This window comes from Arachis ipaensis, chromosome B04 (assembly GCF_000816755.2).
Source record: "Arachis ipaensis cultivar K30076 chromosome B04, Araip1.1, whole genome shotgun sequence".
Lineage (NCBI taxonomy): Eukaryota > Viridiplantae > Streptophyta > Magnoliopsida > Fabales > Fabaceae > Arachis > Arachis ipaensis.
This window is the reverse complement of record NC_029788.2, coordinates 28,830,683-28,845,541: the sequence shown is the minus strand read 5'-3', so window position 1 is coordinate 28,845,541 and position 14,859 is coordinate 28,830,683. Positions and strand designations below refer to the sequence as shown.

The window sequence follows — 14,859 nt, the reverse complement described above, 5'->3', positions numbered from 1 at the left end:
TTATAAAATTTATTAAAATATTTAATTTAATTTAAAGCATCAAACACGTTTAAATACATTAGTTAATTGCACGGTTTAGGGTTTAAGTTTTCACATAATGTGAGACTCATTAATATAATATAATTTGATTAATTTCAATGGTTTAGGGGTTTATGGTTTAGGGTTTATGGTTTAGGGGTTTTACGATTTAGGGTTTAGGGTTTAGGCATAAGGGTTACTGTTGATGGTTTACAGCTCAGAGGGTCAGGGGTCAGGGCTCAGGGATCATGGTTCAGTGCTTAAGGATTTATGGTTTAGGGTTTAGGGTTTAGGGTTTAGGGCTTATGGTTTATGGTTTAGGATTCAGTGTATATGGTTTGTGGCTCAGGGGTCATGGCTAGCGGCTCATGGCTCAGGCGTTTAGGGGTTTATGGTTTATGTTTAACGGTTATGGTTCACAGTTTAGGGTTTAGGGTTTATGATTTATGATTTAGTGTTTATGGATTACGACTCAGGGATTAGGGCACATGGCTCAAGGCTCATGGTTCAGTGCTTAGGGTTTACAGTTTAGGGTTTATAGTTTAGGGTTTAGGGGATTATGGTTTAAGGTTTAGAATTTATTGTTTATGGTTTAGGGTTTAAGGGTTATGGTTTACGGTTTAGGGTCTAGGGTTTATGGATTATGATTTAGTGTTTATGGTTTACGACTCAGGGGTCAGGGATCAGGGCTCATGGTTCAGTGCCAAGGGGTTTAGGGGTTTACAGTTTATGGTTTAGGATTTAAGGTTAACAGTTTACGGTTTATGATTTAGTGTTTATGGTTTAGGGCTCAGGGGTCAGGGCTCAGGGCTCATGTTTCAGTGCCGAGGGGTTTAGGGCTTTAGGGTTTAGGGTTTCTGGTTTGGGGTAGGGGGTTTGGGGTTTATGGTATATGGTTTGGAGTATAGGATTTAGGGTTTATGCATTAGGGTTTGGGCATTGGGGATTAGGGTGTAGGATTTAGGGTTTAGGCATTAAGGTTTGGGGTTTGGGGTTTCTAGTTTATGATTTAGGGTTTAGGGTTATTGGTTTAGGCATTAGGGTTTAAGGTTAATGGTTTAGGGTTTAGTATTTATGGTTTATGGGTCATGGGTCAGGGCTCAGGGCTCAAGCTCATGGTTCAGTGCCGAGGGGTTTAGGGTTTAAGAGTTTGCAGTTTAGGATTTAGGGTTTACCATTTATGATTTAGTGTTTATGGTTTTGGGATCAGGGGTCAGGGCTCATGGTTCAGTGCTGAGGGGTTTAGGGCATTAGAGTTTGGGGTTTAGGGTTTCTAGTTTGGGGTTTGAGGTTTAGGGTTTGGGGTATAGGATTTAAGGTTTATGCATTAGGGTTTGGGCATTGGGGATTGGGGTATAGGATTTAGGGTTTAGGCATTATGGTTTGGGATTTGGAGTTTCTGGTTTACAGTTTAGTATTTAGGGTTATTGGTTTAGGCATTAGGGTTTATGGTTTAGAGTTAATGGTTTAGGATTTAGTGTTTATGGTTTATGGGTCAAGGCTCAAGGCTCATGGTATAGTGCCGAGGGGTTTAGGGTTTAGGATTTAGGGGTTATGGTTTATGATTTAGTGTTTATAGTTTAGGGCTCAGGGGTCAGGGGTCAGGGCTCAAGGCTCATGTTTCAGTGCCGAGGGGTTTAGGGGTTTAGAGTTTTGGGTTTAGGGTGTCTGGTTTGGGGTAGGGGGTTTGGAGTTTATGGTATATGGTTTGGAGTATAGAGTTTATGGTTTATGCATTAGGGTTTGGGCATTGGGGATTCGGGTATAGGATTTAGGGTTTAGGCATTAGGCTTTGGGGTTTGGGGTTTCTGGTTTACGATTTAGGATTTAGGGTTATTGGTTTAGGCATTAGGGTTTAGGGTTTAGGGTTTAAGGTTTAGTGTTTATAGTTTATGGGTCATGGGTCAGGGCTCAAGGCTCAGGCTCATGGTTCAGTGCCGAGGGGTTTAGGGTTTAAGAGTTTGCAATTTAGGGTTTACCGTTTATGATTTAGTGTTTATGGTTTAGGGCTCAGGGGTCAGGGCTCATGCGTCAGGGCTCATGGTTCAGTGCTGAGGGGTTTAGGGCTTTAGGGTTTGGGGTTTATGGTATATAGTTTGGGGTATAGGATTTAGGGTATATGCATTCACTACAAGAAAATGGAACATTTGTAAACAAAAATTTGTATCAAATTTAAAATTGTTACAAATAAATAGTATTTTGTAATAATAATATGTGATTGTTACAAAAGAATAATGTTTTGTAACAACATTACAAGTTGTTGCAAAACATGATAATATTTTGTAACAACCTGTTTTATTTTGTTACAAATTATGTTAGTTTTTGTAACGAGATAGTGTTTTGTTACAAAATATTGTAATATTTTGTAACAAAAAAATACAAGTTACAAAAATTCAAAATGTTTTGTAACAAATTTTGTTTTTTGTTTCAAAAACTCCAATTGTTTTGTAACAAAATAAATTTTTATTTCAAAAACTCCAATTATTTTGTAACAAAAAATTAATTTGTCACAAAATTCAATATTGTTTGTAACAAGTTAATTATTTGTCACAAAACATAAATATATTTTATAACAATTTTTTTTCAAAATCTTTAACACTTTAAGAGTAAAAAAAATTGTGTATATATTTTTTTCAATTGAAGAAGGACTGCTGATGCTGTTGGATTCTGACCTCCCTGCACTCAAAGTGGATTTTTTGGAGCTACATAACTCCAAATGGCGCGCTCTCAACGGCGTTGGAAAGTAGACATCCAGGGCTTTCCATCAATATATAATAGTTCATACTTTGCCCGAGTTTAAACGATACAAAAGGGCGTTGAACGCCAGTTCTACGCTGCAGTCTGGAGTTAAACGCCAGAAACACGTCACGAACTAGAGTTGAACGCCAAAAACACGTTACAACTTGGAGTTCAACTCCAAAAGAAGCCTCTGCACGTGTAAACTTCAAGTTCAGCCCAAGCACACACCAAGTGGGCCCCGGAAGTGGATTTATGCATCAATTACTTACTTCTGTAAACCCTAGTAACTAGTTTAGTATAAATAGGACTTTTTACTATTGTATTTTCATCTTCGGATCATTTTTAGTCTTGGTTACTCCGGTTCCCCTCTGGGGCCGAGACCAATGAACTCCATTATCACTTATGTATTTTCAACGGTAGAGTTTCTGCACTCCATAGATTAAGGTGTGGAGCTCTGCTGTTCCTCATGATTTAATGCAAAGTACTACTGTTTTCTATTCAATTCAACTTATTCCGCTTCTAAGATATCCATTCGCACCCAAGAACATGATGAATGTGATGATTATGTGACACTTATCATCATTCTCACTTATGAACGCGTGCCTGACAAACACTTCCGTTCTACATGCAAACAAGCTAGAATGAGTATCTCTTAGATATCTAATACAAGGACCGAGTCCGAGATATTAGAATCTTCGTGGTATAAGTTAGAACCCATGGATGGCCATTCCTGAGATCCGGAAAGTCTAAACCTTGTCTGTGGTATTTCGAGTAGGATCTGGGAAGGGATGGCTGTGACGAACTTCAAACTCGCGAGTGTTGGGCGTAGTGACAGATGCAAAAGGAGGGTGAATCCTATTCCAGTATGATCGAGAACCTCCAGATGATTAGCCGTGCCGTGACAGAGCATTTGGACCTTTTTCACAGAGATAATAGGATGTAGCCATTGACAACGGTGATGCCTTACAGCAATCTTGCCATGGAAAGGAGTAGGAATGATTGGATGAAGACAGCAGGAAAGCAGAGGTTCAGAGGAACGAAAGCATCTCTATACGCTTATCTGAAATTCTCACCAATGAATTACATAAGTATTTCTATCTTTATTTTCTGTTTATTTATTATTTTTATTCGAAAACTCCATAACCATTTGATATCCGCCTGACTGAGATTTACAAGGTGACCATAGCTTGCTTCATACCAACAATCTCCGTGGGATCGACCCTTACTCACGTAAGGTTTTATTACTTGGACGACCCAGTGCACTTGCTGGTTAGTTGTATCGAAGTTGTGACAAATTATGAATTAAGATTAGAGCACCAAGTTTTTGGAGCCATTACCAGGGATCACAATTTCGTGCACCAAGTTTTTGGCGCCGTTGTCGAGGATTGTTTGAGTTTGGACAACTGACGGTTCATCTTGTTGCTCAGATTAGGTAACTTTCTTTTCGTTTTCTTTTCAAAAAAAAAAAAATTTTTTTTCAAAAATCTTTCAAAAAATTTTCCCTTTGTTTTCAAAAATTATTTTAAAATTTTTAAGAATGAATTCTAAAGTTTCAAAATGGTATGCTGAAGTTTGGCTGGCCATCAAGCTTTAGACTAACCTGGTATGATTCCTGCTCCTTCTATTTATTTATTCATTTACTAACACTTCTCTTCATCTCAAATCACTGCTCCTATCCTCACCTTTGTGTTTGGATTATCCATTCTTCTTCACTCTTATTCCCTTTCTTCTTCTACTAACAACAAAGGAACCTCTATACTATGGTAAAAAGGATCCTATTATTATTTCCTGTTCCCTTCTTTTTCATATGAGCAGGAGCAAGGACAAGGACATTCTTGTTGAAGCAGACCCTGAACCTGAAAGGACTCTGAAGAGGAAACTAAGAGAAGCTAAATTACAATAATCCAGAGACAACCTTACAGAAATTTTCGAAAAGGAAGAGGAGATGGCAGCCAAAAATAATAATAATGCAAGGAGGATGCTTGGTGACTTTGCTGCACCTAATTCCAATTTACATGGAAGAAGCATCTCCATCCCTACCATTGGAGCAAACAGTTTTGAGCTTAAACCTCAATTAGTTTCTCTGATGCAACAAAACTGCAAGTTTCATGGACTTCCATCTGAAGATCCCTTTCAGTTCTTAACTGAATTCTTGCAGATCTGTGATACTGTTAAGACTAATGGAGTAGATCCTGAAGGCTACAGGCTCATGCTTTTCCCTTTTGCTGTAAGAGACAGAGCTAGAATATGGTTGGACTCTCAACCTAAGGATAGCCTGAACTCTTGGGATAAGCTGGTCAAGGCTTTCTTAGCCAAGTTCTTTCCTCCTCAAAAGCTGAGTAAGCTAGAGTGGATGTTCAAACCTTCAGACAAAAAGAAGGTGAATCTCTCTATGAAGCTTGGGAGAGATACAAGCAACTGACCAAAAAGTGTCCTTCTGACATGCTTTCAGAATGGACCATCCTGGATATATTCTATGATGGTCTGTCTGAATTAGCTAAGATGTTATTGGATACTTCTACAGGTGGATCCATTTACCTAAAGAAAATGCCTGCAGAAGCTCAAGAACTCATTGACATGGTTACTAATAACCAGTTCATGTACACTTCTAAGAGGAATCCTGTGAGTACTGGGACGCCTCAGAAGAAGGGAGTTCTTGAAATTGATACTCTGAATGCCATATTGGCTCAGAATAAAATATTGACTCAGCAATTCAATATGATTTCTCAGAGTTTGAATGGAATGCAAGCTGCATCCAACAGTACTCAAGAGGCATCTTCTGAAGAAGAAGCTTATGATCCTGAGAACCCTGCAATAGCAGAGGTAAATTATATGGGTGAACCCTATGGAAACACCTATAATCCCTCATGGAGAAATCACCCAAATCTCTCATGGAAGGATCAACAAAAGCCTCAACAAGGCTTTAATAATGGTGGAAGAAACAGGTTTAGCAATAGCAAGCCTTTTCCATCATCCACTCAGCAACAGACAGAGAATTCTGAGCAGAATCCATCTAGCTTAGCAAATTTAGTCTCTGATCTATCTAAGGCCACTCTGAGTTTCATGAATGAAACAAGGTCATCCATTAGAAATTTGTAGGCACAAGTGGGCCAGCTGAGTAAGAAGATCACTGAAACCCCTCCTAGTACTCTCCCAAACAATACAGAAGAGAATCCAAAGAGAGATTGTAAGGCGATTGATATAACCATCATGGCCGAATCCAAGGAGGAAGGGGAGGACATGAATCCCAAGGAGGAAGACCTCCTGAGACGTCCAGTGATCAATAAAGAGTTTCCCCTTGAGGAACCAAAGGAATCTGAGGCTCATTTAGAGACCATAGAGATTCTATTGAACCTCCTTATGCCCTTCATGAGCTCTGATGAGTATTCTTCTTCTGAAGAGAATGAGGATGTTACTGAAGAGCAAGTTACCAAGTACCTTGGTGCAATCATGAAGCTGAATGCCAAATTATTTGGTAATGAGACTTGGGAAGATGAACCTCCCTTGCTCATCAATGAACTAAGTGATCTGGATCAACTGATATTACCTCAGAAGAAACAGGATCCTGGAAAGTTCCTAATACTTTGTACCATAGGCACCATGACCTTTGAGAAGGCTCTATGTGACCTTGGGTCAGGGATAAACCTCATGCCCCTCTCTGTAATGGAGAAACTGGGAATCTTTGAGGTGCAAGCTGCCAGAATCTCATTAGAGATGACAGACAACTCAAGAAAAGAGGCTTATGGACAGGTAGAGGACATGTTAGTAAAGGTTGAAGGCCTTTACATCCCTGCTGATTTCATAATCCTAGATACTGGGAAGGATGAGGATGAATCCATCATCCTTGGAAGACCCTTCCTAGCCACAGTAAGAGTTGTAATTGATGTGGACAGAGGAGAATTGATCCTTCAACTAAATGAGGACAACCTTGTGTTTAAAACTCAAGGATCTCTCTCTGTAACCATGGAGAGGAAGCATAAAAAGCTTCTCTCAGTACAGAGTCAACTAAAGCCCCCACAGTCAAAATCTAAGTTTGGTGTTGAACTCCCATATCCAAACTCTAAGTTTGGTGTTGGGAGTCTATAAAATTGACCTGATCACCTGTGTGGCTCCATGAGAGCCCACTATCAAGCTATTGACATTAAAGAAGCACTTGTTGGGAGACAATCCAATTTTTATTTATTTAATTTTATTTTCATTCTTATTGTTCTTTCATGTTTTATTAGGTTCATGATCATGTGGAGTCACAAAATAAATAGAAAAATTAAAAACAGAATCAAAAACAGCAGAAGAAAAATCACACCCTGGAGGAAGGGCTTACTGGCGTTTAAACGCCAGTAAGGAGCATCTGGCTGGCGTTCAACGCCAGAACAGAGCATGGATCTGGCGTTGAACGCCAGAAACAAGCAGCATTCTGGCGTTCAGACGCCAGAAATGCATACTGAGGAAAGCTGGCACTGAACGCCAGAAACAAGCATAGAACTGGCGTTCAACGCCAGAAACATGCTGCATTTGGGCGTTGAACGCCCAGAACAAGCATCAATTCGGCGTTTAAACGCCAGAATTGCATGCAAAGGCATTTTACATGCCTCAATGGTGCAGGGATGTAAATCCTTGACACCTCAGGATCTGTGGATCCCACAGGATCATCTCAGCATCTGTGGACCCCACAGGATCCCCACTTACCTCCACTCATATTCTTCCCTCTTCTCAATATTCATCCTCTCTTGCCAATAAACACCCTTACCCAAAACCCTTCACCACTCACATCCATCCACTCTTTTCCATACACCCCACCTACCTTCAAAAATTCAATATCTCTTTCCCACCTAATCCCACCTATATAGCCAAATACACACATCCCTCCATCTCCTCCATATCTTCTTCTCCTTCTTCTTCTATTCTTTCTTCTTTTGCTCGAGGGCGAGCAACATTCTAAGTTTGGTGTGGTAAAAGCATAGCTTTTTTGTTTTTCCATAACCATTGATGGCACCTAAGGCCAGAGAAACCTCTAGAAAGAGGAAAGGGAAGACAAAAGCTTCCACCTCCGAGTCATAGGAGATGGAGTGATTCATTTCAAGGGTCTATAGCTCAGTGGTAGAACATTTGACTGCAAATCAAGAGATCCCTGAGATACCTCAGGGGATACATTTTCCTCCACACAATTATTAGGGACAACTAAGGATGGAGTACCAAGAGCACTCCATCACCCTCCATGAAATTAGAGAAGATCAAAGAGCAATGAGGAAGGAGCAACAAAGACAAGGAAGAGACATAGAAGAGCTCAAAGACATCATCGGTTCCTCAAGAAGGAAACGCCACCATCACTAAGGTGGATTCATTCCTTGTTCTTAAATTTTCTGTTTTTCGTTTTTTTATGTTAAATGTTTTTCTATGTTTGTGTCTTTATTACATGATCATTAGTGTCTAAGTGTCTATGCCTTAAAGTGGTGAATATGAATCCATCACCTCTCTTAAATGAAAAATGTTTTAAAAAAAAAAGAACAAGAAGTACATGGTTTCGAATTCATCCTTGAAACTAGTTTAATTATTTTGATGTGGTGGCAACACTTTTTGTTTTCTGAATGTATGCTTGAACAGTGCATATGTCTTTTGAAGTTGTTGTTTAAGAATGTTAAATATGTTGGCTCTTGAAAGAATGATGATAAGGAGAAATGTTATTTGATAATCTGAAAAATCATAAAATTGATTCTTGAAGCAAGAAAAATCAGTGAATACCAAAGCTTGCAGAAAAAAAAAAGAGAAAAAATATATATAGCGAAAAAAAAAGAAGCAAGCAGAAAAAGCCAAAAGCTCTTAAAACCAAAAGGCAAGAGCAAAAAAGCCAATAACCCTTAAAACCAAAAGGCAAGGATAATAAAAAGGATCCAAGGCTTTGAGCATCAGTGAATAGTGCTAAACCAAGCTGTCCCTAACCATGCTTGTGGCGTGAAGGTGCCAAGTGAAAACTTGAGACTGAGCGGTTAAAGTCAAGGTCCAAAGCAAAAGAAGAGTGTGCTTAAGAACCCTGGACACCTCTAATTATTTTGTAACAAAATAACTTTTTGTTTCAAAAACTCCAATTATTTTGTAACAAAAAATTAATTTGTCACAAAATTCAATATTGTTTGTAACAAGTTAATTATTTGTTACAAAACATAAATATATTTTATAACAATTTTTTTTCAAAATAATTTTATTTTGTAACATCCTGCATTTTTGAAAATCTAAATATAAATAAATTATGATTTTATCTTATTAGTTTATAATTAGTTATTTGAAATTAAAATTCAATAATAGAAGTATTATACAATTTAATTTAAGAAATTTGTATTATGATTGAATTACGGTTTGTTTTATTAAATTGAGTTCTTAGAGATTAATTTGTTAGAAATGTTTAGATGGGACTTGAGCAAAAATCAGATTCAGAGGTTGAAGAAGGACTGCTGATGCTGTTGGATTCTGACCTTCCTGCACTCAAAGTAGATTTTTTGGAGCTACAGAACTCCAAATGGTGCGCTCTCAATGGCGTTGGAAAGTAGACATCCAGAGCTTTCCAGCAATATATAATAGTCCATACTTTGCCCGAGTTTAGATGACGCAAAAGGGCGTTGAACGCCTGTTCTACGCTGCAGTCTGGAGTTAAACGCCAGAAATACATCACGAACCAGAGTTGAACGTCAAAAATATGTTACAACTTGGCGTTCAACTCCAAAAGAAGCCTCTGCACGTGTAAACTTCAAACTCAGCCCAAGCACACACCAAGTGGGCCCCGGAAGTGGATTTATGCATCAATTACTTACTTCTGTAAACCCAAGTAACTAGTTTAGTATAAATAGGACTTTTTACTATTGTATTTTCATCTTCGGATCATTTTTAGTCTTGGTTACTCCGGTTCCCCTCTGGGGCCGAGACCAATGAACTCCATTATCACTTATGTATTTTCAACGGTAGAGTTTCTGCACTCCATAGATTAAGGTGTGGAGCTCTGCTGTTCCTCATGATTTAATGCAAAGTACTACTGTTTTCTATTCAATTCAACTTATTCCGCTTCTAAGATATCCATTCGCATCCAAGAACATGATGAATGTGATGATTATGTGATGCTCATCATCATTCTCACTTATGAACGCGTGCCTGACAAACACTTCCGTTCTACATGCAAACTAGCTAGAATGAGTATCTCTTAGATATCTAATACAGAGGACCGAGTCTGAGATATTAGAATCTTCGTGGTATAAGTTAGAACCCATGGATGGCCATTCCTGAGATTCGAAAAGTCTAAACCTTGTCTGTGGTATTCCAAGTAGGATCTGGGAAGGGATGGCTGTGACGAACTTCAAACTCGCGAGTGCTGGGCGTAGTGACAGACGCAAAAGGAGGGTGAATCCTATTCCAGTATGATCGAGAACCTCCAGATGATTAGCCGTGCCGTGACAGAGCATTTGGACCTTTTTCACAGAGAGGATGGGATGTAGCCATTGACAACGGTGATGCCTTACAGAAAGCTTGCCATGGAAAAGAGTAGGAATGATTGGATGAAGACAGCAGGAAAGCAGAGGTTCAGAGGAATGAAAGCATCTCTATACGCTTATCTGAAATTCTCACCAATGAATTACATAAGTATTTCTATCTTTATTTTCTGTTTATTTATTATTTTCATTCAAAAACTCCATAACCATTTGATATCCGCCTGACTGAGATTTTCAAGGTGACCATAGCTTGCTTCATACCAACAATCTTCGTGGGATCGACCCTTACTCACGTAAGGTTTTATTACTTGGACGACCCAGTGCACTTGCTGGTTAGTTGTATCGAAGTTGTGATAAATTATGAATTAAGATTAGAGCACCAAGTTTTTGGAGCCATTACCAAGGATCACAATTTCGTGCACCAGTGTTGCCGTCAACCTCGCAGCTATCGTCACCATGGAGACTGCCAGCATCATCTCTGAAGTCGCGTCGTCGGTTAGGGCAGGCAGAGGGGGAAATACGAACAACCAGGAAGAGGAGAGAACACTGGTGGGTGTTTTCTTAGCCATTGCCGCCGAAGGAAGCTCTGCCATGGTTGTCTCCTCCGTCACTACCACCATCGCCGTTCCGATACCCATTCTCAAAAACACCCCTTTCACCCTTGTTCTGTTTTAGACTTTGTTTCTCTACTATGTTCCTATTTTACTCATGGTAGCATATACCTCTAATTTGGTTCGGCCCCTTTGCTTCACCTGTTTTTCTACTGCAGTTATCTGGAATACTGGCGTTGATGCTATTACGAATCTATTAGAGTTGCTGTCGGTGAGTTCGATGCTATTTCTTTAATTTTGGATTGATCTTTTCCTTATTACGGTCTATTTACACATTTTACTATCACTGCTATGCTTGTTCTGAGTTGATTATGGTATATACCTTGTTTTTAAATCCCCAGGACAGTAATTGCTTCTTACAAGTACTGTTCAAACTTCAAAGAGAGAAGCTTCAAGCTTGCTCAACCATTATCAAATTTTCTTGATCCTGATCAAGTTCTACATATTCTAAGAGAAAACGCTTGTTGTAAGGTTCTGAATGTGTAAGAAGTTTATTTGATTTATAAACTAGAATTATGAAGGAATTGAGAAGCAATAAGTAGGATTGAGATTCGTAAGGATGAATGAACTGTATATTGATAAAATTGAGAAACTCCAGATAAAGTTCCACTAATATTTTGGATGATTCTCTCTAGTTCCATAATTGCTTTTATGACATTTTGTCACTCTAACAAACTAGACACCTCAGCTCACAGTTATAATTAAGACCAATCTAGGAATAATTACAAAATGAAGAAAATTCTAATATTTAATGTTACCAAGAGCTCTTTTCAATTTAATTAACTTCCTCTCATAATTCTATTTTGATGATTCAGCATTTCTAAAGGCAGACTCTGAAGCTTTGAGTTTGCTATCAACCTCTTCACTTTCTTTCACCCAAGTGGCAGCTTTTGTATTGATGCTGAGAGTTTCAACCTCACAAAGTTTCACAGTGGATTCTAACTTGTCCTTCTTCTCATACAGGGTTTTCAGTTTCAGCTCCAAGTCATTGATTTCATTTGACATTCCATTGAACCTTTCTTTTCCCTTGGAAATTGAAGAATAAAATTGGGCCTGCCAGGATTTAGCTGTTTCTAACTTCTTTTGAAGCTGATTCTTGGATTCAATTAACCTTCGATGATTGCCAAAGACTTCTTTTGGTTAATTTTCCTTTTGTAATAATTTTTATGGATAAATTTTTTTGTGAAAGAAATACCCTATATGCTAAAAGAGTATCACTGGGATCTGCTACAGGTTACATCTTTGCTGTCCTAAATTTAGGGATAAGTTAGTATAATGTCTTTTCTACCATAGTACTATAACAATTGTTTCTTAATGCCAATTCTAGAGCCGTTACAACACATGGCAATAGCAACATATATGATCCATGTCAATTAAAGGTAAGAGGCCAATGATTGCAAGCTAAATTAAAATGCTTGAAGGCTTCATCAAGCTCACATTGAAGATAATAAAAATAATTCTACATTGAAGGCTTCATCAAGCTTTCCTTTTTAAATTCATGCCTCAAAATGAGACTTTTGGTTTTCCTTCAGAAATTTAAGGGTGCTTTATTTTATCTTTTTTTTTTGTTAATCTGCTACTTATTTCAGGCTCTTGTCCAAATGCAAGATGTTGCTTCAGCCATTAATGCTTTACAATTTTATGCAAATGTTCAGCCAACCATAAGGTATGCACAGACTTAGCTTGTTTATTCCTCCTGTCTTTAATTTGTTGTTGCCTTAACTATTGTTTTGATAATTTGGTATCATGGTATGTTATGTACTTTTCTTTTCTATTGATTGTGTGAGTTCCTAAACAATCTAGTTCTTTTGTTTTACTCTAGGGGGAGGAATGTTTATGTCCAGTTTTCCTCACATCAAGAACTAACATCAATGGATCAAAATCAAGGGCGTGGAGATGAGGTTGGCATTTTAGAGTTTTCATGTTTGAGTTAAAAGTTATTACTGAAAGTTCATGGTGTCAATTGATAATTGATAAATTTGGTTGTGTATTGGCTGAGAAATAAGTTGTGAATTGGTTATTTTTGTTGGAACCGTAGACGGTAGAAATATTCAAGTTTTAGAGGAAGTTCTGCCAAAATTTTTCTAAACATTTTGGATAAAACTTAATGGAAAAAATTATAATTAGTGTTATATATTGTTTCTAATTTTTTGTTTCGGTTTTTCTTATTTACAGGAGTGCTGAAATGGTGACCACATGCTACCTTGAGAGCGCAAGAATATTTTGATTCATAGAGACACTAATCTATGTTAGAACTTTTAATTTTTGGTTGAACTTATGCTAGACATATAACTTGTAGAACTAATCAATGTACTCACTAAGGTTATTTTGTTTTAAAACAATTTTAGCTAAATGAGGCATGTTTGAATTATGTATGTTTTTTGCATATTATATAAATGTAGAATTGCTTATTAAAATAGTTAATATATTAGTTAATTTAAAAAATAATTTAGTAAATTATGCATGCAATTTGTATTAAAAAAATGGTTACAAAATAATTATTTTGCTTTTGTAACTAAAGAAAAAAAACGTTATAAAATCAAGTTACATTTTGTAACAAAATTTTATGATAGGAAAAAATAGATTGTCATTAAAAATACCTTGAAGATAAAAATTTGTTACCACTTTTGTAACGACTTCTGGTTTTTTGTATCGGAAAAATTTGTTACAAAATATCACTTTGAATTGTAACAGTTCCATTTTTTGTTACAAAAACTTTTTGTAACGGGACATACTGCAACGGTCCCTTTTTTTGTTACAAAATTTTTTTGTTTCAAAATTTTGATTTTTTGTAACAATTTTTTTGGTTACAAATATTGCTTTTTCTTGTAGTGATTAGGGTTTGGGCATTGGGGATTGGGGTATAGGATTTAGGGTTTAGGCATTATGGTTTGGGGTTTCTGGTTTACGATTTAGTGTTTAGGGTTATTGGTTTAGGCATTTGAGTTTAGGGTTTAGGGTTAATGGTTTAGGGTTTAATGTTTATGGTTTATGGGTCAGGGCTCAGGGCTCATGGTATAGTGCCGAGGGATTTAAGGTTTAGGGTTTAGGGGTTATGGTTTATGATTTAGTGTTTGTGGTTTAGGGCTCAGGGGTCAGGGGTCAGGGCTCCGAGCTCATGGTTCAGTGCCGAGGGTTTAGGGGTTTGCAGTTTAGGGTTTAGGGTTTACGTTTTATGATTTAGTGTTTATGGTTTAGGGCTCAGGGGTCAGGGCCCAGGCTTCAGGGCTCATGGTTCAGTGCTGAGGGGTTTAGATCTTTAGGGTTTGTGGTTTTAGGGTTTGGGGTTTGGGGTTTAGGGTTTATGGTATATAATTTGGGGTATACGATTTAGGGTTTATGCATTAAGGTTTGGGCATTGGGGATTGGGGTATCTCTCAAACGTTGGTAGATGAGACATTTTTTCGTCAACAACAGGTTATTCCAACTGCTAACAATAACACCAGTAACACAATCTTCTGCCAACCTAATTTTGATTGGATGCAACATCTCGCACAATTAATCTCTTAGACAAATTTAAGTTCATTTCGTATAAAATAACCACGGACTTCCAGCAAATAAAATGCATCATACATTCACCTAACGAAAAGCAAGACTACCAACCGTGCCTAGAAAAAAATGAGTGATATCCCACTAAATTATCTTCCGTTACCAGTTATTCCGGATGAACTGCTGCAAGAAATCTTCTTGCGAAGCAGTGCCAAAGTTGTAGGGAGATGTATGTACTTGAATAAATTCTGACTCTGACGCCTAAGCAAATCAGACACATGCTTAGAGCACATGTGAAGACAAGTTGTGTTAAATCAACATGTCTTGTTTCATGTTGGATATTCTATACTCTTAATGGGTTCAGATTCACTAGTCATAGTGGATGCCGTTTTGGGAGAACATGTTAATGTTTAGAAAGCATTCGGAGTTGGCTCTTTTGGGTGGTTTCGTATCGTCGGAGCGTCAAATGGGAACATATGTTTCAAGTTCTCTCGGGACCAAAATGACACAAGACTTCTAGTATGGAATCC

The 14,859-nt window shown here is 37.8% G+C and overlaps 1 long non-coding RNA gene across 1 annotated transcript; it reads left to right on the top strand.

The window, feature by feature from the left end:
* On the top strand, positions 11,981–12,813 carry LOC110271012. Its single transcript, XR_002360950.1, has 3 exons — positions 11,981–12,219; positions 12,430–12,506; positions 12,663–12,813. It is a non-coding gene; the product is annotated as an uncharacterized LOC110271012 (long non-coding RNA).